The sequence below is a fragment of the Crotalus tigris genome, unplaced genomic scaffold, assembly GCF_016545835.1.
Source record: "Crotalus tigris isolate CLP2741 ecotype Arizona unplaced genomic scaffold, ASM1654583v1 scf7180000017611.44802233496:7321179, whole genome shotgun sequence".
NCBI lineage: Eukaryota > Metazoa > Chordata > Lepidosauria > Squamata > Viperidae > Crotalus > Crotalus tigris.
Genome location: NW_024096511.1, coordinates 1,587,202 through 1,611,392, shown reverse-complemented (window position 1 = coordinate 1,611,392; position 24,191 = coordinate 1,587,202). Strand labels below are relative to the sequence as shown.

General features: G+C 37.3%; 1 protein-coding gene across 1 annotated transcript in view; it reads left to right on the top strand.

The window, feature by feature from the left end:
- Positions 1–16,467: 16,467 nt before the first annotated feature.
- The window catches only part of PDE7B (phosphodiesterase 7B), a 184,195-nt gene continuing 176,471 nt past the window's right edge, over positions 16,468–24,191 (top strand). Inside the window, exon 1 of the mRNA XM_039323462.1 lies at positions 16,468–16,581. The gene's annotated coding sequence lies outside the window, so the exon portion shown is untranslated. The remainder of the gene's footprint in view (positions 16,582–24,191) is intronic.

Here is a 24,191-nt window from a genome sequence, read left to right as displayed (position 1 = left end):
CATGATAATTGTTCATCATGGCTTGGATAATGATAATAACATTCCAAATCATGTTGGTTACCAACATATACCAAAATCCTTGGCATACAGAGCAGCAATGTGAGAAACCTATTCTACAGATGGGCTTGATAACACAGATATTTCCACTAAGTGTAACAATTCCAGCTACCAGAATATGAAAACTTAAAAGTCCAGAGATGACCAGATTGAAAAATTGATTATGTGATTACTCTGAAAAAGATGTCTTTTGAGTGATGAATGAGGAAGGAAGGAAACAAGCAAACATCAGCACAAGAACCATAGGGATCAGACTTCAAGAATCCTTCAAAATACAACACATTTAGAGGATGAGGAGCATCAAATTAGACATTTGGAACTTCTTTATGATAGCGTAGCAGAGTATTGCCATGATTATTCATTCCAAGAAAGTATCGTCCCAGTATTTTTCTATGGTGCTCATCCTAACCTATGGTTCTGAGGTTGGAAACTGACCAAAGAGAGAAGCAACCTGAAATTATGGAGAAACTTCCTAACAGTGAGGACAATTAACCAGTGGAATAGCTTGCCTCCAGAAATCGTGGGTGCTCCTTCACTGGAGATTTTTTAGAAGAGACTAGACAGTCACTTGTCTGAAATGGTATAGGTTCTCCTACTTGAGCAGGGGGCTAGACTAAAAGACCTCCATGGTCCCTTCCTATCCTATCCTATCCTATCCTATCCTATCCTATCCTATCCTATCCTATCTTATCCTACCCTATCCTACCCTACCCTACCCTACTCTACTCTACTCTACTCTACTCAACTCAATTCTATTCTTTTTAAACCTTTTACCTTTGTTTGGTTAAGCAAGCAAGAAAGTCTTGCTTAGTTGCAAAGTCTGAGGATACTTCCTGCAAAATGAACCAGCTACAGAATGTGTGGGCAGTGCAGTGCCCTCCCCCCTTGTTTTTTTTACAATGGAGAAGAAAAGATTAGCCTTCCATGCACTCCTGCATGCATATAGTACAGAGAGCCACATTCTTTCCACTGCCTGCCAAATTATGTAATATGCTTCACTTTTATCTCCAGATGGAGCTCATACTCGTCCCTTTATCCAGCTGAGATTCACTTCTCAGAACAGGCTAAGGGGGAGAGGAAGTCAGTAAAAACAAAAAGAGGCCTTAATTTATTACCACACTGAATTGTTCAGTAACACAAAGGCTACAGAAATATTTGGGGCTGATCCAGGATCTCTTTTCTCCTGGAGGGAGACAGGAAATGCTCTCCCTTCATCCGTATTAAAGTGCATAATACCCAACATCATATGAATGAATTAAAGAATTTCATAGGATCAGATCAAATCCATCTTTTACTATGACCTTTGGGCTAGAAAGCACAACACTAAAATATACGATTATTATAAAAGTTTTTTAAATGCAATAAAATTACATAAAATATATTACTATAATAACTGTAGTCCAAATAGCAGTGACAATCATCAAAAATTTGTGTTCAACTTCAATTCTCAGTAGGACAGATACAACAAATGGTAGCACAAAATCAGACAACCTGGAATGATATGTCGGGGTCCTGGCCAAAATTAGGAAGTCCCACACTTTTAACCATAACGGAGCCCAAAATATATGTTGCTAAGTGAGAAATTTGTTAAGCGAGTTTTGCCCCATTTTATGACTTTCCTTGCCACATTTGTTAAGTGAATCCTGCAATTCTCAAATTAATAACACGGTTGTTAAGTGGATCTGGTTCCCCTACTGATTTTGCTTGTCAGAAGGTCACAAAGGGTATCACATAACTCCAGGCACTGCAACCATCATAAAGATAGTTAGTTGTCAAGCATCCAAATGTAAATCCCATGACCATGGGAATGCTGCAACGGTCATAAGTGTGAAAAATGGTCATAAGTCACTTTTTTCAGTGCTGTTCTAACTTCAAACTGTTTTTAGTCAAGAACTACCTGTAGACCCAATGGCAGATAGATATTGTGCACTCTACCAAGGTAGTTTATTTTAATGGGAAAATACATCTCCTCCTTGATTCCCTATAGAGAGAGAACAACAGAGAGGCAAATGGCTGAAGCCTTAGGGCAGGGATAGGCAACCTTGGCTCTTTTGTGACTTGTGGACTTCAACTCCCAGAATTCCTGAGCCAGCATGGCTTTTCCACATGGACATTAAGCACTGCTGAAAAGAGATGTTCTTATATTGCCCCACAGGACTGCAGAGGGTAGTGCATCCAATCAGGACAAGGTGAAAACTTGACAAAATTTCAGAATTAGAATTGAAGAGAGATAATGGCACACAGCCATTTAAAAAGAATCCATAAAATGTAGGTTTGGATATTACACTTAAACTGGTTTGAAAATCAATTAACCAGGTACTGTAAGTAACTGAAGATGACTCCTGACATTTTTAAATCCTAAAGGGCAGAGATTCCCCTCCCCCCCAAAAAGTCATAAGGATTGGAGTTTGCTATTAGTTTTTGTTAGCCAGATTGATTTAACTCAGTCTCTGAAAACCAGTGGAGCCCCACTGACAGGAGCAAAAGTCAATTTCAACTTTGAACTAGAAACTGGCTCCAGAGTAGACAGAAACCAGACCTGTTTCTAATAGTAAAATAGTATTCTTGATGCAACTTGGAACTGTGAGTACTGTTCTTATAAACTTAGACTGGGCAGCTTCCAGGATATTAAACTTTGTAAAAATGCAAATTGGAACACCACAAAAAAACTGAGAAATGACCTTAGGAAGAAAAACCTTGCAAGTTGAGGAAATAAAATATACCTCCTTTGAATAGAAGAATCTAAAGACAGCTACATTTGGCCACCCCGTCTGATAAGAGAAATGTGTGTTCTGAGACACACAAGGAAGTTGGGAGCTGCACTTCAAGACATTTATAAGTACATACCTGTTCTAAAGGGGTCTCTTTAACTTTCTGTAAACTACTGTTGTGTCATGCAAACACTAGCGTTTTAGTTTTTGTAATAGACTACAAGACTAACTTTTAGGCAAAAGAAAGCCAGTGCCCTTGTCATTCCCACCTGCGAGACAGACAGAATTACTCTATTGTCTGCACAAAGCACGTCTGGAATTGCACAATCTGATAGCATTGGAGGGTAATGATTAAAAGATGAGAGAGCCTGAATTATGTACAAATTAAAAAGTAAGGGGGCTACTCTTTGCCTTATCCCTCTTTTGGTAGGAATAGCTCCAGAAAGGTGCCCCCAGTGGGAACATCTGACCTTCAATGAGAAGTTAGAATGCAGTCTGTGTTATGTCCTGGGCCTGCTGAGTGACTCAGCAGATGCAGGAAGCTGCAGAGAGGCCCGTGCAGACCATGTGGATGCCCGGGACCAGTCAGGCTGTCTCCAGCCTATTGCGCATGCGCAAGGCAGGAGAATCCGTTGCATTGATTGGTTGATACTGTCCCTGCAAAGGGGTATAAAAGGAATCCATGCCATTTTATGTTAGTTCTGTTGGAGATTAAATAAAGAGAAGACTGTTGTTACTCCTGCCTCGTCTCAATTCCTTTACATCGAAAACAGAACAGTCTGGATAAGAAGCATTAATCCATTGAGGATGCCTGCCATGGCCTCTGCCTTGGAATCAGATTGAAAACTGATTGAAATTCACAAAGGGTGCCTTTGGGTGGTGAAGTGTATTTTCATAACATCCAGAATTTGATGCCTCGTCAACAGAACTGCTTCATCATTGGGATGGATATGGACTTATTTTTCTCATTTCATACTCTCACCATAGGATGTTTTCTTTCACTATATTCTGTCAGTTTACTCCCTTAATTGCCATCACATCATCTTGAATTTTGCATTTTAAAATTTAGTTTCTCAAGCTTCAGTCGCATATGTCTTTACCTGGGAAAGATTGTCACTGAAAAAAAAATAGTCTGAATTTTCAATTGTCTGTTTCAAATCCACCTCTTTGGATTGAGGCTTTTGTTGGATGTAATTGACTGATGAAAGTCAATGTGACTGTCATTTTTCTTTTTAGCATTTGCTTACATGGATCAGTTCAAGCCTCAGAGGAACACAGTAACTTGAACAGCATATCTTATATTTGTTTAAAGACCACACTCAAATGTACTGAAATTGAAGATAATTGCTTTAAGGAAAATGTAGCTGAATTACTGTAGGCTGAAAAAAATGATCAACCAGTCTTTTCCACATTGTTTTCAAGATGTATAAGATGAATTACATATGTCTAGAGAAGGATAAATGTTACTCCTGGACAGTTCCCCATGGCGGAGTTAAATGTTATCCATCCCAAATATTATGTTGGCATAAAATTTACTGCCTTCGCTGGTGATCCCTGCCACAGATATGGTGCCAGCACTCTTCTTATTTACTGTATGCACAGCATATTAAAAGTGCAGATTGTCAGATACATGTCGATTGTTTCCTCACTTCCCAGAAGACATCTCTCTTAACAGGAAAACCAATCACTTTCCTGATCAATTTAGCCATTTTTCAAAATTCACTCTAGAATTGTACCAATGTTTTGGACATGGGTTTAGTGCTATTATAGAAAAGTGCTAAATCTTTTTCAAAAGCAGTTCAAATTAATCAATGTAGGGAGAGCTATGTTATGAAGCACCAAAGGAAGATGAATTTCTTACATGCATTTCACTGTATATCCCTTTCACTGCCACCACTGGTCAGCTGCTGTTCAGACTGATCCAGAGATGTGTATCAATTGAGAGATTTGTTGGATATAAGGGGATGCCCCATTTGAAACAATCAGACTCTCCATCTCTCCAAAGCAGAATGCCCTGGAGGGACTGGAGAGGAGGCAATCTCTATTCTGAAGTGGCTAACAGGTTCCAGGCTAATCCTATGTTGTTTTAGAGATTACTTGCCTGCATCCACCACCACCATCAGAATTGTCAATGAAACAGAATTTGTATTAATGCAAAATCTGTTTTGAGAAAAATGCGGCCATGACACTAATGTGACCTTGACACTGAAGGAAGCCTATGGATCAGAGGAAACCAATAGAATGAGAGCATGGCAAAAAAAAATGAGGTACATATAATTTCACAGTTAGATATACTGTAAGTACAAGAAGTCTTTCTGTCATAAAAACAAGGTAACTTAGGATATAAGAAAGAGTCAGACACTAATATCTCAGATGCTAATGTTGGCATCAGTAATACAGTAATTGATCTGTAAATGTCTTGAAAGTAATGTGATGATTAGTAGAAATAAGAATTTGTCCAGAACAAGTGTTGTGAGATTCATTTCACACTTGGGGTGGATAGCATCCTTATTACATTGTGGAAATTATGTATCATGACTTCAGTTCCTCATGGGATTATGATTAGCAAGATAGTTAAGCACAGGCTTTGGAGAAGACTCCAGAAAATGTCACGTACAGCCAAGGAAGAAAACTAATGGATCATCAAAGAAATCAAACCAGAGTTCAGAGTTCTCACTCAAGGCACAAATGACCAGGCTCAAATTATCCTCCTTTGGACATATTATGTGAAGATCCAGTTCTCTGGAAAAGGTTCTAATATTGGGAAAGCTGGAAGGAAAGAGAAGAAAAGGGCAACCAGCTGCAAGATGGGCAGACTCAGCTACAGTGGTAATGAATGGACCATTAGGGATTTGAAAGAACAAATTAGGGATAGATTGATGGCACATAGTAAATCAATAAATACAGGCTGGATAGCAGGTCTGTCAGGATGATCTCCATTTGACATTAGAAATATATTCAAAAAGTAATCATCAAGGCTTCGTCATAATAAAACCAGAATGTTAGGTAGAGTGCAATAGAATCTAAATTCTTCAATAGTTTTATTAACACATTAAAAAAGAGAAGGAATGCTTAATTTCCAAATGCTGTTAAATTACATGAAATAGCTAATATTGTAAAAGAAAGAAACAAACTTAATATGATCTTAAAAGATTAGTGAATTACTTTGAAAACAAATTCCTTCATTTATAAAACAAATCAAAGGACCAAATACGAAATGTGGAACACCTGACTTGTAATACCATTTATGAAAATGATATTGGAATTCTAGTTAAATGCAAATTAAATGTGTCATCCACATAACATGGTGGCTAAAGAGGAAAGTGTGATTTCAGATCGATCAACATAAGTATAATATACAAATCACTGATGCTAATTATTGTCTCTATTGATCAGATCACACCTCAAATATTAGATCTAGTTCTGTAGACTTATTAAGGAGATAAATTAAAATGAATGCAGTGAAAGGCAAGAAGAATAATCAGAGAAATGAAAGCTAGGTTTTGAAGAAGAGAATGAGGGAAACTGAATTTGGGTGGAGAAAAGATAAGTCTGCCTCTCAAATACCAAAAGAATGTCTTTATATACATTCTTTATAAGAATGTATTTATTTCTATGGGTGTAGAAATAAATATTAGAGGAAGGCAAGATCTGTTCTTTATCATCCCAGACTGCAGGGCATGGAATAATGTTCTCAAGTTATAAGATAGCAGATTGTAAGCTGTAAGCATCAGGTTGTCTCAAATTAAATAGGTAAGACAGAATGAAAATGCCATGGGACCTCTGTGCCCTGCTTAATGATTTCTACTTCATATGTAGTTAAAAAAAAAATCCATTCAGTTTTATGACTGTATAGCAGCATTCGAGAATGGGCAACGATTCAACAGAAAGAAGAAAAAATGTGCTTATGTAATCACAGATGTGGAAACCTACGTTCTCTTTGAGTCTATGGGGAACAGACTTGTTCTTGCTTACAAAAATATTGTAATATATATGCCAATGAATTTGCATTCATTGCCAACACAAGAGGAGGGCAGTAGGCTGCAGAATAGAATTAGCACTTCCATTTACTTCTGCAGTGGTTTCCAATTTATTCTGTTGCTGTAGACATTGAAAATCCTAATTGCTGTAAGCAAAATATATCTTAAAGAATAACATATGTATTGAATCTGTCCCTTGCATTAATCTCAGAGGCATGTTGAGTTTGGGTACATGATTTTAAAGAAAAGAGTTCTGTCTGCAATTTATCTCCATCAGCAAGCATAATTTCCTCCTAGTTTTTTTCCACTGGAAAATTAAATTCAAATGCCTATATTTATTTAGAAATATGGATATTTATCTATCCATTTTTTGCAGTGAGAATACTATGAAACTATTAGATTTTATGACTTTGAAATTTTGCTAATGTAACACAGTATGATGTGTTTTTATAAGTCTTTGATCTCTCCCAGCTAGCAGGCTATTTTATTGAGTGGTGCAGTCCTGTTCAATCTCCTAGCTCCAAATCTAGTTGTTATTCCATTTGATAGTATTGTAGCAGTCACATTTTATTTAATTGTGATTGGTTGGCCCCTTTGCCAACTCCTCTCCTATTGTCATCATAAATTTGCAATTTTTAAAAAGTGTCCTGCATCCTTGCACTGTTTAAAAGGCAGTTGTGACCAGTGGTACTGCTAGCTTTGTACTGCTACACCAACCATTATGGAAGAAGCACTTTTAAATTCAGCACCTTGGGCAGTACCATTGGACAACAATGTCACCCAATATACCGTATTTCCCTGAAAATAAGACCCAATTGGAAAAGAAGCCCTAGCATGATTTTTCAGGATGCTCGTAATATAAACCTCATCCCCAAAATAAGCCCCAGTTAAGATCATCAGCCAGATGGACACATTTAGTACTGTAAATAAGTCCTCATGCATCTTTTGGAGCAAAAATTAATATAAGACCTGGTCTTATTTTGGGGGAAACACAGTACCAACTAGGAACAGGTCACATTAATAAGGATTATGAAAGACTGGTTTGGATAAAGAATGCTTTGAATGCCTGCAAAGAGGTCACTTTGCAAGAAAGAATTGCAAAGGTTTAAGATTAAGGAAAGTCTTAATAGATGGAGAGGGTATGAGTGGAGATGGCAGGTAAGTGGGCTGTCACCCAGGTGACATAAGTTTCTTTTAATAAGGTTCTTAAGGAAGCCTGCACACCATGTTCCTTTTCGCTTGCTGCTGGTTTTGAAAATGAAGCAATGCAATAAAAGGCCCTTCAGAAATTGATCTGTCCTCCTCCAATGCCATTGTAAAGAACCTTGTAATGGGAACATGTACTCTTAAAGGATGCTTTCTCAGAACTAAGGTAAGAATCAACATTGCAAACATAATCAATGGACTGAATCCTACATTAACCATACTCGAGGACCACTGCAACCACAGAAAACTACAAAGGCCAGGGCTCAAGACAGTGAGCTTTCCCAAACTTCCTCTTGCTAAGGTTGGATAGGAAGCTCTGAAGTTCTTCAGATGGAAGGTATACCTTGAACTCAGCTAATTCAATCGGAGCATATATTACTTATATTTACACTAGCCTTTAAATAATCTCAGGAGATTCTTAAGATTTGGAGTTCCTTCTTAATCAAGCCCATTTCAATTGAAACTCAGAAATGTGTATTTCCTCAAAGTCTTTAAAAATGGAAGGTCCTCCTCAAGAAAGAGAAGGAAAAAATGGCCAAATATAGATTCAAATATCTGTGTATCATGCAAACCTGGAAGCTCAATCATGTCTGGATCTCTTTTGGTTATATGACATCAAGTCAGTGTCAAATTTTAGGAACCACCTAGAGAACATCTTCTCATAATGTGCCCAAAATATGATAATTTGAACCTGGTCATCTGGATTGCTTTGTTCAATGATCCATTTGTTTGTTGGGTTTTGGCTGTCCACGGTATTCCTAGGAATCTTGTCCAACACCAAATTTCAGAAGTGTCACTGCTTTTTATATCCTATATATTTTCCAACTTTCCTTAGCATGTAGTGTCACTGTATGACATTTGTAGATATATTCATAGCATCTTGAATATCTTTTCCAAGTGACTACCAAGTGTGAGGCTGTGATGCATTTTACTTTCTTGCAGGAGTCCAATTAAAAAAAAAACCCTCTGGTCTAAATTATTCCTTAACTTTTCTCTAATCACTAAACATAGAAATGAGATGCTGGAAATGCAGAATGGTGTCTCATATGGAATGTCAGAATGAAATAGGAAAAGAAAAGAATGGAGGGCTAAGCCAGTCAGGCCATTATTGAATTTTTAATAGTAAGTATTTTTTTTTATTGAAAGTTTTTTTAAATTTTACGAAACAAATCCCCTCCCCAACCCCCCCCCCACCCTCCCGTACCCTCCCCCAGCTCCCCAAACCTCCCAAACCCTCCCCCAACCTTCCCAGAGCTGAGTACAGGCTTAATTAAAATTTTTCAAAAAAAAAGAAAAGAGAAACTTAAAACACATATAAATCCTAAACAAATCTAAATACCTTAAATTAAATAGATTATCTTCTCTAAAAAATAATAATTGCAATCATTAAACACATTATAATATACTCTAAACATTTTCTAATCATACTTATAATATTATCCATCATTCTATATAAACTCCCTCCAGAACACAAATTTAAACATTACTTTCTTTGAACATCTATACCTACAATATAAAATCTAATATGAATCATAAACCAAATCTGAATACATTTAATTAAACAAGTTATACTCCCTCCAAAACACAAATTTAAACATTACTTAAAACTTAAAACATTAGAATCCCCTTGTACGCATTTAAATCTTTACCAATAACAAATTCCATCTTAAAAATAATAATAATAATAATTAAAAAAAACCCCAAACACTAAACACATTATAGTATACTCCAAACCTTTTCATATCATACTTATATTATTATCCATCATTCTTTATAAACTCCCTCCAAAACACAAATTTAAACATTACTTAAAACTTAAAACATTAAAATTCCCTTATACACATTTAAATCTTTACCAATAACAAATTCCATCCACAATGAACACAACCACAAGAAACACAGTCCTTATCAGTCTCAATTGTCCATATGAAATTTTCATTCGATCTCCATCCTTATCAGTCTCTCTTATCCATCAAGCTCGAGAGAAATGCTTTGAGATCTGCCCTTAAATATTTTTAAAAGGCCAGTTAATGTAAACCAAGTAACCACCATAAAATGACTGGGATACTATAAGAAAAATAGTTGCTTCCTGTATATATTATGTAGATATCACTTCTTGAGGTCATCTAGCATTAGTTCTTTACCTCTGGATTGGATCTCAGCAAGCTGGTGAAATATGGCCCAACATATTTCAAGGAGAACAGACCAGAGTTTAGCTATTCTACTCTGTATCCAGCTTTCTGGAAGCAAATTAGGAATCGGTTGAAGTTTTGGGTAGCAGATTTTGTTTTGATCCCTAGTAAGACTTGTAATAGCCCTTAGCTGGCCTGAATCCACAATCTTGCATGCTCCTTCCTACAACCCATCATCCCTGTGGACTTGCCAGGGATATGAAGCAAAGCAGAAGGCCACAGAGCAATGAAAGAAACTGCTTTTCAAAAATATCCAAGTTCCTTGAAACTTACATTTTAGAAATGCAACTGCCACTGAAAAGATGTAAAAGCAAAAGAATAGGCACAGCATATTACAATTGTTGTATAAAAAAGAAATTAACATCATTATATAAACTGTGTCAAAAGAGAAACTCTCTTTCAAATTGTAGTTGATTTGAGGTGATTTCATGGCCGTCTCCTTGTAGTTTTCTAGGCTACAAAATGGAAACAGTTTCCATTGCTTTCTTCTCTGATGATTTATAACTTTCAACACCAATCAATGTCCTAGGATGTCCTTATAGTCCAAATACTAAGTGGGTCTTATTCTGTTTGCTTTTCAAGATCTGCTAGGTGCTGCATATGAGATCCATCTAGATAGCAATAGCAATAACTCTTAGGGTTATATACCACTTCACTGTGCTTTACAACCCTCTCTAAGAGGTTTACAGAGTCAGCATATTGCCCACAACAATCTAGGTTCTCATTTTACTGACTTCGGAAAGATGGAAGGCTGAGTCAATCTTGTGCCAATGAGAATCGAACTGCTGGCAGTCAGCAGAGTCAGCCTACACCACCACGGCTCTTATATCTTTGATCTTCTTCATTGAAAACCATATAGCTTATAACCTATCTTCTCCAGCTGCAGCTATTGCCCTATTTAAGATGGTTCTTCAATCTTCCAGTTGAACACTTTTCTAAAGGGAGTATTTGAATCTGCAAAAGTTCAGAAAAGTCTATCTTATTGCTGTCATCTAATGATTGCATTTCTGCAGACTATATATTAAGGTGCAAATCTGTCATTTCAGTGTTTGAGACCACCTATAGACTGTCTCCAAAAAGTGTAACTATTTTGTAATTTGTAAAGTGATAAAGGGAAAAAAACTATTTCATACATGGAGGGTAATAATTTTAGGCTATCTTTTAATTAAATTAAACCAAACTTAAAGATTGTCCTGGTTCACTTATTGTCCTGCAATATCTCTGTTTTAAGCTATGATGCCTGCCATGCCACTCGAAAATGCACATATTATATGTTAAAAAAGCAAGAGTGACTGGAAATTATCTAACTCATATTAGCATTGATCTTTTGACATTCCTGAGTCAAGCTGAAGATGGAAAACTTTTCTTTTAGAGAGAGTAAAAGACTAACAGGGACAATAGATCTATATATCAGGAGAAAGGTTTTGTATACAGTTTTGTATACAGCACATTCATTACTGTCCTTTATTATATATTAAACTGATTTAAAAGCGTACCTGGAATTATCAGTTGTAACCTGTCATGGGAAAACTTGGTTTGAAGGCTGCATGTCAATAAATAACATTAAATGTCCTCCTGAACAGCTGTATATAATCACACGTTTATTTTTCATAAGATTTAACTCAGTCCTGACTTGTCACTGGACAGATACAACTGTTAAAGTATCGACCCTGGCTTCCAATTTCTTCATTTTACTGTGCTTAAACCACCACAGGGTAACTTTAATTCTGTTTATAAACCAACATTTTGGAGCCAATGAATGTCTCTGTTTTTTTCAGTAGGAAATTCTCATTAGTATGCTGACAATCTCTTTCTCCCCCCAACTTATTTAAATTAGCATTCCTAGAAGTTAAGAATTTATTTATTTTCCACCTTAATTATTTTTATAAATAAGGTGGCAAACACATCTAACACACCTTCGTCCCCCTATTTCTTCACAATAACAACCCTGTGAGGTAAGTTGGGCTGAGACACCCTAGGACACCCAACTGGTTTCATGGCTAAGACAGGACTAGAATTCACGGTCTCCCACTTTCTATCTTTTGTGCCTTAAACACCAGACCAAACTGGCTCTCAGCCCACATGATACATAGGATTAATTAATTGTCCTTTTGTTTTAAGATGAATGCTTCTCTCTTTTTTTTGGAGAAGTACATCTTAATCATTGCAGATGATTGATGATGATGATGAAGATAAATATGTTAATATTTTTATTAAAAATTAGCAAATAACATACCATTGAGGAACCAAGGTTTTGAAATATCCAGACTTCTTTTTCTATCTGATGAATTATAATAAAAAGAGACACAATGAGCATGGTGAGCACAGCTTCTGGAATTTTTTCCAACATCTTAATAGTTCTGCTCTGGATGATATGTCTAACTATGTCTCCCATAGGGATGTACAGGGAAATATTTTCAGAAATATTTTTCAAGGCAGACCCTAGCAAGTTTCTACTCCATTTCATAAAATTCCATTTCGAAAGCTTTCAGGATATCACAGAAAACAAATGTTCCTGTCCAAATTCATGGGTTTTCCAAATGCACTTGGTCCTACTTGCATTTGTTACTGTTCACGGTGGAAAAATATGCCACATCAAGCATGCAGACATTGAAGATTTTGTAAAATCTGGCATGGCAATATCTCTGTGGAATAGTCAAACCAAAATGAATTTTGCATAACATAGTATAAGCCAAACTATTTTTTCTTGCTAGGAAAATATTCTCACTCCCCATCTTTTTTTTCTCCTTCTTGAAATGCTTTTAACCAGTTACTTTTAAATGTTGATAATGAATTTTGGAATAAGTAAATTAATTAATGATACATATAGATCAGTAATAGAATTCTTTAAGATAAAATGTGTGAAAAAAATGAAGCGTTATTACTCATGTCATTTGACCAAAAGAGGCATGAATATTTATTTATTATTATTTACCTTACCTTTATTATTTTTATAGCTGGCTGAATCCAGATACAAATGGATTTTGTCTCTTTCTGCCTCATTTCTCACTCAGAGAAAAATAAGCCTCATGTTGCTAAATTTTCTTCTTTTCCCTTTGCTCTGATACTCCTTACAATTTTCCATTTGACCCCGCCAGAAATGTATACAGGCTTTTTTTAAAAAATGATTTTATTTTCACTTCACACTAAAACTAAGGCTAGATCTGCACAGCTATGTCTACTCTACAAGCTTTTTAGCATTTTGATTGCAAACCAGCAATTCAACAATTCATGGAAGTTTTAAATAGGTGAGAATGGAAAGCAATATCTGTTACTGCTTAGTGCTTTTCCATAGAACTACAATGTTTTCTGATAAGACCCAAATATCTATGAATCATATCCATTGAAATTTAAAGTAGGGGTATGTAACCTGGCACTCACTTTGGTGTTGAAAAGGAAATCTGTCCTCCTAAGTAGCAAAATGCTAAATTCCAGCATTATCTTTTATTTCCAAAATGCATCTGGGTTCGACATATACCCTATAGATATTTAAACATTTTTAAATAGCTATAATCTCAATATACTTTATTTGGAATTTTGTTCACCTGCAAAGAAAACAGTTGAAAATAAGTCTAAGTTGATGGGGGGAGGGAGAGTAGCTGTATGCTGCCTTTCCTCAGTTACTCCTAAAAGATGTGCATAGGATCAGGGGAATGCAGAGCTATGCATTGAAAATATTCAACATAGAGTTCAAGTAGCAGAATGGGAATGCCTATATGAGGAAGTCCCTAATGGGAATGAGTTCTTAATCACACTGTCATTGAATAGTTCACTGTGTGTTCAGAGAAAAGAAAATTCAGTTTATGAACATGTAACTGCATTCTAAGACAAATAAGCCAATATAAGGATGTTAGTGTCCAGAGGTTTGACAATATTAATAGGGTCAATATATATTGACAACCTCCATTTTTTTTTCAGTGCCAAAAGCCACAGGACTTTTGATGTGGAAAATGAAAGCTATTAATATATCACATACATTACATATACTAAAAATATTTTTTCTTAATAAAAGCAAGCTTCTATAAATTTCAGCCAATACAATAGGAACTCTTTTCTGCACCATTGAGAAACTATTTTCTGTTTTCTGTGATTGTCCTTCTCCCTGCACTGTAATTTGCAGGTATAACACAGGGAAGTCTGAAACTGAAAATTTTAGACTAAATTTTATCTAGAAAACATGGATAGGAGCGCCAAAGCCCAACACCTTCAGGAGGCTGACTTAACCAATGCAACAGCTTTAATTTTGCTCATCAATCTACTAAACACTGGAAAAGAGAAAGAGAGAGAGAGAGAGAGAGAGAGAGAGAGAGAGAGAGAGAGAGAGAGAGAGATCCTTCTTTTTTATCCCTCTTGTTCTTCTTCCTCTCTTGCTCTCTGCCCTTTTAATAATAATAATAATAATAATAATAGTAAAGTTGGAAGGGACCTTGGAGGTCATCTAGTCCAACCCCCTGCTCGGGCAGGAAACCCTACACCATTTCGTACAAATGGCTGTCCAGTCTCTTCTTAAAAACTTCCAGTGTTGGAGCATTTACTGCTTCTGGAGGCAAGCTGTTCCACTGATTAATTGTTCTCACTGTCAGGAAGTTTCTCCTTAGTTCTAGGTTGCTTCTCTCCTTGATTAGTTTCCACCCGTTGCTTCTTGTCCTGCCTTCAGGTGCTTTGGAAAATAGCTTAATTCCCTCTTCTTTATGGCACCCCTGAGATATTGGAATACTGCTATCATTTCTCCCCTTGTCCTTCTCTTCGTTAAACTAGACATACCCAATTCTAGCAACCGTTGCTTATATGTTTTAGCCTCCAGTCCCCTAATCATCTTTGTTGCTCTTCTCTGTACTCTTTCTAGAGTCTCAACATCTTTTTTACATCGTTGTGACCAAAACTGGATGCAGTATTCCAAGTGTGGCCTTACCAAGGCATTGTAAAGTATTAATACTTCACATGATCTTGATTCTATCCCTCTGTTAATGCAGCCTAGCACTGTGTTGGCCTTTTTGGCAGCTGCAGCACACTGCTGGCTCATATTTAAGTGATTGTCTACTAGGACTCCGAGGTCCCTCTCACAGTTACTACTATTGAGCATGGTGCCACCTATGCGGTACTTGTGCATTTGGTTTTTCTTGCCTAAATGTAGAACCTTGCTTTTTTCACCATTGAATTTCATTTTGTTAGTTAGTGCCCAGTGTTCAAGTCTGTCCAGATCCTTCTGTACCTGAAGCCTGTCTTCTGGAGTATTGGCAATTCCTGCCAGCTTGGTGTCATCTGCAAATTTGATGAGTTCCCCATCTATCCCTTCATCCAAATCGTTGATGAAGATGTTGAAGAGTACTGGGCCCAGAACAGAGCCCTGGGGCACCCCACTACACACTTCCCTCCATATAGATGCAGTTCCATTGAGGACCACTCGCTGAGTACGGCCGGTCAGCCCGCTACGGATCCATCTGGTGGTGGTTCTGTCTACCCCACATTTTTCTATCTTGTCAAGTAGTAGGTTGTGATCTACTTTATCAAATGCCTTACTGAAGTCCAAGTAAATTATGTCCACAGCATTTCTCTGATCCACTAATTTTGTCACTTGGTCAAAGAATGCAATAAGATTTGTCTGGCATGATCTATTTTTGACAAACCCATGTTGGCTTTTAGTAATGACTTTGTTTGCCTCTAGGTGTTCGTTGATTCGTTGTTTGATTATCTTTTCCAGGATCTTCCCAGGTATTGAGGTCAGGCTGATAGGTCTGTTTTGTTCCCCTATTCCACTCCTGTCATGATTTTCTTGCCTACAGTATAATGTTGTACAGCAAGATCATTTCTCCAGGACTGTGTGCCTGTGATTTACCCAGGCAGAAGAGAGGGAAGGATTTTTTTAAAAGTGTTTGGATCATCAGATTTTTCCCTTGTAAAATCTGCCACTCGGTGCTGTGAAAGGAAGCCAGTGCTGCTATCCTTACACTAGCACACACACACACACACACACACACACACACACAGAGAGAGAGAGAGAGAGAGAGAGAGAGAGAGAGAGAGAGAGAGAGAGAGAGAGAGAGAGAGAGAGAGAGAGAGAGAGCTGGTTGTGCAGCAACATTAGCAGCTGCTGATTTTCAGGCAAGATCACTTGAGAGCTTCTCACATTCCCTTTCTCCCACCTCTCCCCAAATGTTCAACTTGTTGTGCAGGCTTGGTGTTTACAATTCAGGCTACAGAGCAGGAGGAGGAGGAGGAGGAGGAGGAGGAGGAGGAGGAGGAGGAGGAGGAGGAAATATTTTGCCTATTGTTCAGTGACGTCAATGGCTGAGCTCCCAGGCGCTTGAGGGACTCTGAAGCTTAGCAAATGTCAGGACGGGGCTGCTACAACATGTGCCTTCAAAGCCTCTGCTTGTTATAGCATATCTTTCTCAGGCCCACGTCTGGCTAGAACTGGCGTATGTGAGGGAAAAGGTATGGAAAATGTCAAATTTTATTTTTTTTTACCTGTGAAGCAGCAATTATTTAGGCAGGTTTCTATCCAGCAACATAATTCTTTCCAACATCATGATTTTTATTACCCTAAAACTAAAAGAGTAAAGAGCATTGTATAATGTGGAGCAATACTTTTCCCATTGTTAAAAGATTGTGACGTCTTTATCACTCTGCAGCAGCATCTTCACTTCTGCCCTGCTGATTCTCTCTCCCTAATTCAGAACTGAAAATTGAAGGTGGATATATATTTTTGGAGAGCCAGTTTGGTGTAGTGGCTGCAGCACCAGGCTAGAAACTGGGAGTCTGTGAGTTCTAGTCCCTCCTTAGGCACAAAGCCAGCTGGTGACCTTGGGCTGGTCGCCCTCTCTCAGCCTTAGGAAGGAGGCAGTGGCAAATCATTTCTGAAAAACCATGCCCAGAAAACTGCAGTGTGCAAAAATTGGGCATCACACACACACACACACACACAGACAGACACACACACACACACAGCTCTTTGAGTTGGGGGTGGGGGGGAAATGAAAGAAAGAATCAAGTTGGTGTCAATAATTAATAGTAATCCAAGACAGCTAATATGTAATTCCAACTTCTTCTATTATTCTTTTTATTCACTAAAACTTTGCCATCAAAAAAGTAATATTTAAATTATGTACCTATCATGCTTTATTATGCAACATGTTGATAGTGAGATGTGGCTTTTGTACATGTTCTCCCTGCAGGTCTATGTCATATTTATAGTTGTGCTTACAGAATGTACTAGTACTCACACTTGGAATCAGGCTCTCTGGAGAGTAGAGAGATTCCATTTTCAATAGATTTGGACTGAAGGCAATTTAAGAAGAAATGTGACTTAAAAAAAAAAATACTTTGATCGAGGTGAAAGCAACTTTTCACATTGTCCAAATCCTGAAGAAGCATGAGTGCTGAATTCACATGATTAGATGCTTTGCTTTCAAAGAATAATTGAGAAGAAATAATCCTGTTCAAAGTTTAAACTTTAGGAGATAGAGTTGCCAGATATGGAATACCATAGATTTCCTATTTTATTGTTGTTGTTTTTTAAATGAAGGATGATGGAATGTTTATTTTTTTCCTCTTTGGGCCTTTTTCGTCTTTAATTTATATTGCAATGTACAAATCAAGACCTAGTAGAATTACTTTATATGGATAGTAAAAAGAAATTAATATTGGAATCAAAGTAGGAAATTAACTTGACTAGGCAAAATATTCCCTAGGTTTTTTTTTTTTTTACTTTTCTTGCAGTGGAAAAGAAAGTCAGCCCAGGTCATCAAGCCTCACAGCATAATAAGGATTGTTGCATTGAGAAAGGAACTGCAGTTGGAAAATACTATTGAAGCTGTTGATGAAAAAGAGTGGACCGCTTTTTAAAATTTTATTTATTAAAATATCTATAACTTGTCCTTAAAGACAAATTTCTTAAGCACTTTGTTTACCTTCCTCTGTAAAGAAATCAGCAGTTCTAATTAATAGACAGATAATCATTACTAAAATCAGGAAGTAGGATCCACTGTATATACATACATACATGCAGCAGCCTGACTCTACAGTTGTTGAAATTCATTTCCTTTCTTATTAATCTATACTCAGTACCCCATAATGACAAAGTGAAAGCAGAATTTTAGAAATGTCTGTAAATTTATTAAAAAGAAAAAACTGAAATACCACATTGGCATAAGTGTTCAGACCCTTTGCAACAACACTTGAAATTTAGCTACGCCCCCCCCATTTCTCTTTATCATTGCTGACATGTTTCTACACCTTGATTGGACTCAACCTGTGGTAAATTTCATTGATTGGGCATGATTTGGAAAGGCACACACCTCTCTATAGAAGGCCTCACAGAGCTGACAATGCATATTGTACCAGAGCAAAAGCTATGTGGTCAAAGGAACTGCCTGCACAGCTCAGAGACAGGATTATTGCAAGGCACAGATCTGGGGAAGGCTACAATAAAATTTCTGCTGCACTGAAGGTTCCTAAGAGCACAGTGGCCTCCATAATTCTCAAATGGAAGAAGTTTGGCACAATCAGGACTCTTCCAAGAGCTGATCACTTGGTCAAACTGAACAATCTGGAGAGAAGGGTGTTAGTAAGAAAGGTGACCAAGAACCTGATGATCACTCTGACTTAGCTCCACAGATCTTGTGTGGAGATGGGACAGAGTTCCAGAAGGACAACTATCACTTTAGCACTCAATCAATCTGGGCTTTATGGCAGAGTGGCTAGACCAGGGGTCTTCAAACTTGGCCCTTTTATGACTTGTGGACTTCAGCTCCCAGAATTCCTCAGCAAGCATGCCTGGCTGAGGAATTCTGGGAGTTGAAGTCCACAAGTCATAAAAGGGTCAAGTTTGAAGACCCCTGAGTTAGACAGAAGCCTCTCCTTAGTGCAAAACACATGAGAGCCTGCTTAGAGTTTGCAAAAAAGCACCTGAAAATAAACCAGGCTTTGCTCAACATCTGCCCAATATCATCCAAGCAGGGACTGGGAGACTGGTCAGGGTTGAGGGAAAGATGAAAAGAGCAAAGCCTAGGGATATCCTCAATGAAAACCTATTCCACAGCTCTCAGGACCTCAGACTGGGCTGAAGGTTCTCTTTCCAACATGACAACGATCCTAAGCACACAGCCAAGACAATACAGGAGTGGCTTAGGAACAACTCTGTGAATGTCCTAGAGTGGCCCAGCCAGAGCCCTGACCTGAACCCTATTGAACATCACTGGAGGGACCTGAAAATGGCTGACTAAGCTTGAGAGGATTTGTAAGGAAGAATGGCAAAAAATCCCCCAATCCAGGTGTGCAAAGCTTGTTGTGTCAAACCCAAAAAGACTTGAGGCTGTAATAGCTGCCAAAGGTACTTCAACAAAGTACTAAACAAAGTACTGAATACTTATGCCAATGTGAATATTTCAGTTTTTTCTTTTTAATAAATTTCTAAAATTCTGTTTTCACTTTATCTTTATGGGGTACTGAGTGTAGATTAATGAGGAAAAAATGAATTTCAATAACTGTAGAATCAGGCTGCAGCATAACAAAATTGACAAAAGTGAAGGGGGTCTGAATACTTTCTGAATGCCCTGTATGTCCCACTCAAAGGAAGAAAAGCAAATTACAACTGCTTTCATGGAATGAAAGGTTGGACAGGGCAAAGAAATTGTGCAATGGGAGGATGTGGTAGCCTGTGGGCCAGTCAGAATAATTTGCAAGCCACTGCTAAAGCACTTCAGTTTGAACAGGATTTCATAAATTGGCTTAAAGTCAAGCTGGTCCATGCATAGGACAAGAGCAGCTTAAAGCTGCTGTGCGGACGTGCCCTTTGTCAACCATTGGCCAGGAGGCAAGCCAGATGATTGGCTGTGACTGGGAACAGAGGTAAGGATAGGGATTGGCAACCAGAATAACAAATTTCATGCCATTATCATTTTCTGCCAACTTACAAAGATGGGTAGAGTGTTAAAGTAGTCATGTTTTCTTTAGAATAATTATTTCCAAATATTGAAAGAAAATATTCAGGCCACACAGGGGGAAATGGCTAACATTTTTCATATTTTAAACATTTACTACTCAATTCTGAGAAAAAAGAGACTGAATTATTCTTTAAGCGGCATGACACAAGCTCCCATTTCATTTTTTAGTTTGTGTATTTTCAAGCAGCTTGTTATAGCATGCTAATATTTTCAGAAAATCACCAGGAGGGGCAAAGCAAGATCTGCATTGTTTGGATAAAACACTGCATCATAAAGAAAAATGCTATTTGAACTCATCTAAATAAATCATTTGTTTCATCATGGTATTTTCAGTTATGAGTCTTGATATAAGAGTGTGGGGTAATGCAACTGGGGAAATGTGATTATTATTTCACTGCAGGCAAAATGCTGTTATATACTGACAGGTATACATTCTCAATAATTTCTCTTTTGGTCGTGTGCCTGCACTGTCAATGCGACCTTTTGCAATTGTCGTGGCATGGTCTAGCAAGGGATTAGCAGCTTTAAGATTGCTAAGCATAGCTTGTCAGGAAATTCTGGGAATTGAAGTCTAGATATCTTAAAGTTACTAAGATTGGCCTAGCAAAAGACAATGAAAGACAGGGCAAAATGATTCATTTTGTCCAACCACTAGCCCATAGGAAGAGAAGAGAAAAATAAAATACTATGCTCAGTTGTTAAACAAGCAGGGAAAATATAAGACCAAATTTCCCAACAGCCAGAAGGAGGACTGGTGTAGCCAACAAGCAATATTTCATAGCCTCTGGCTGTTTTCCTTATAGCCAGCATTTCGATATATTGCTACAGTCCCACAAGACTATCAATAACATTCTGCCTATCAGAAATGGCATATGAGCCTCTGAAATAAGAAGAACGATGCACAGCATAACCACCAAAACATACAATGGCATAAAAAAAACCCTGAAAGAACAGTACTGTGTTAAATATAACTGAAAAGGCTGAATTAAAAAGGGGCAGAGATTGATTTCCTGGGTTATTATTAATTACACAGCTGTGAAATTATGCTATTTTGTTGTTTAGTTAAGTGGATATGCTCCTCCGTTTTCACAAACTCTGAGGGGCTGTCTTGATAATAGCATAGTTTTATTTATGGTAGATATAATTATGGTTAGAATTAATTCAATACTGGAAACAGGAATGGCCTTCAATGATTGTGTTCACTCTTCATGTTAAACCAAGGTTTGTTCTAATAGTGCTTTTTAAAAGAAGCCATGGATAAGATAACATCAGATAACATAAGATAAAAACTGATTTGCTATTCTTTCTCTTATTTGAATCCTCCCCCATCGTTTTTGTAATGGCTAAGCAGTTGGAACATGCTGGTTTATCCCTACCCCAAATAGATTCTAGTGATCTAATCAGGATTGGAACTATGAGGATCAGTTAGGAAAATCTATATTTTGGGAAAAGTGCTTATCTATGAGCAGTGGAAAAACAACAACAGAGAGCAGAGGAGGTTAAGCAGTTAAACAATGAGTAATCTCCCATATCTTGGTCTTAATGACAAACAAAGTAATTGTTAAGGTAAATATACTGGCAATGCAAAAGACAATTGTTATTTTGAGGACTTTATTTTGATTTATTCATATTAAGAAAAATCTAGAAGTTTAGAGTTCATTCTAAGCTAATCTGCTTATTTTTTAAATTCTTTTTTAATGAACAAAGGAGGAGGAGGAGGAGTATTCATGTAGTTGCAAAGTCTCAAACTTTTGATTTCCATTCCAGAGTCATGTGCTACCCAATCAAGATCATATCTTGCAATCTCATGATTATGGCAAAGCCATGAAGTCATGGTTCCAAGCTTTAATAAAAACCCTGGGGTTGTTGTTGTTTATTGGGAGCTTCTACACAGAACCTAGCATTGGGTCATGTGGAAACTAGTCATCTTTGGGGTATCTCTGCTGTCATTATTGATCCTGTCAGCTTGTAAGAGATTTGGATATCATCTTGCTTGATATGTATGCCTTTTGCATTATGCTTTTCAATCTTTTTGCTAGAGCAAATAATAAAGCTAAACATCTGTTTACTTACTGGTGTGCTTATTATCTCTGGATCCAAAAGAACCAATTGCCTGGGCACCTGATCACTGCCCTGACACTTGGCAAACAATAGGTACCAATGGAATAAATGAGAGGTTCAGATTAACCACAGTCTGGAACCACCCTAAGATTTGATGACCAATTGCGCTCATCTTCAATGTGGCTTAATATGTCACACAAAAGTATTCAGCATGATAGGGTTCATACAATAACACTAAGTCATAAACCAAGTAGCCAGTCATCTTAAACTTAAACTAAACCAAATACATTATATGCAACGCATGAACCCAATCAACCCCATTTCTCAATGAGCTGAAAAATGATAGATAATTATCATTACACTTCATCAATTGTGATCTTTTTCTGAGGGGCAGAGTTAAAAATGGTTACTAAGGGCTAAGGATTATAGATGAGTCAAACTAAAACAGTCTCATACCTCTTTATCTCAAAATTTATCAGTACTTATGCACACATGGTATTCATTTAGAAGTACATTTATTCATGTGGGTCATCTCTCCCAGAATTTTTTACTCGCAAGACTGTTAACAATGTGCTGCAGGCGGTTCAGTAAGCAGAGTTGAAGGTTCCAATTGCAATGAAATTGGTCGTTCCTGGATTCCATCTGCAACAGAATCCATCTGGAGACAGATTCAAAGCTAGAATCTGAGCTAAGAGTCCAAGACAAACAGAATTAAATGTGGAAGGCCAGGCAGAATAGAGGGAAAGTCAAACCAATTCATGTCAGATAAAGAGAAGAGCCCGAAACTAGAATCAGGCAATTTAGTGAGTACATGCATTGACAGCCCATTAAGAGATTATATAAGGGTAATGACACTTACTGACATACTGACAGATTGAGACACTGGATTATACAATGCAAATATTTTTGGCATTTTGGTAATACAGGCATTACCAGTAAGTTATATTTTCTCAGTCTGGACACATTGATAAAGGATTGCAGGTCCTGTTTATTTCCTCTTTCTGGCTACTCAGAACTGTCTGAGATGATCTCAAACATTCATCAGATTTTAAATATAAGTGCACAGGAAGGAGACTTGTTATCACTCATTGGGAAACAATGAATTGTACCCAGTGGCTTAATAATAGCCCCTAATACAAATAAACTGACACTTGGCTTCTCCATGTAGGATTGGTAGAGATAAATAGATAGTTGAAATCTGTACACACAATGATGATTGAATGTGTGGAATCTGTGAATAGGATGCTGTTTAATTCCTTTAAGGGAAGATAAAGACTCATGATATTGTTGGCTTAGAAAGAGGGATTTTTTGTTTGTTTGTTTGTTTGTAAAAGAGGGGGAAGGAAATGAAAAGCTATTACTTTTGTGTATGTTCAAACTTCTGCGGACTGCTTGAATAAACTTATAGCAATAATAATAGCACTTAGACTTATATACCGCCTTCACAATGCTTTACAGCCTTCTCTAAGCGGTTTACAGAGTCAGCATATTGCCCAATAATCTGGGTCCTCATTTTACTAACCTTGGAAGGAGGGAAGGCTGAGCAAAACTTGAGATGGTGAGAATCGAACTGCCAAACTGCTGGCAGCTGGCAGTCAGCTGAATTAGCCTGCAGTACTGCATTCTAACCACTGTGCCACCACGGTTCTTATGTAATTTTCTTGGTAATATTTTCTGATTGGCTTCGTCCTAGGGCTGAGAGAGGATAATTAGTCCAACGTGATCAGTATGTGATCACATACTGTATAACTTAAGGCTAGAATTCAGTTTCCTGATTTCTAGCCATTTATCTTAAAACCATACACCAAATAAACTCTCATTACATTCTACTTTTCTTGTGTTCTTTGGGTTTACTTTTGTTCTTTAACTGAGTTGTCATATGTGGGCTACACAAATCCAGACAACTACTGGATGGCCACAACAATAACATATTTATTTAGCATATGCTATATCATACATGGACTAGCATTATATGTTAGCATTTTACCTAGATTAGTAAAACACAATAAAATATAAATATTAAAAAGATCTATGTTCAAA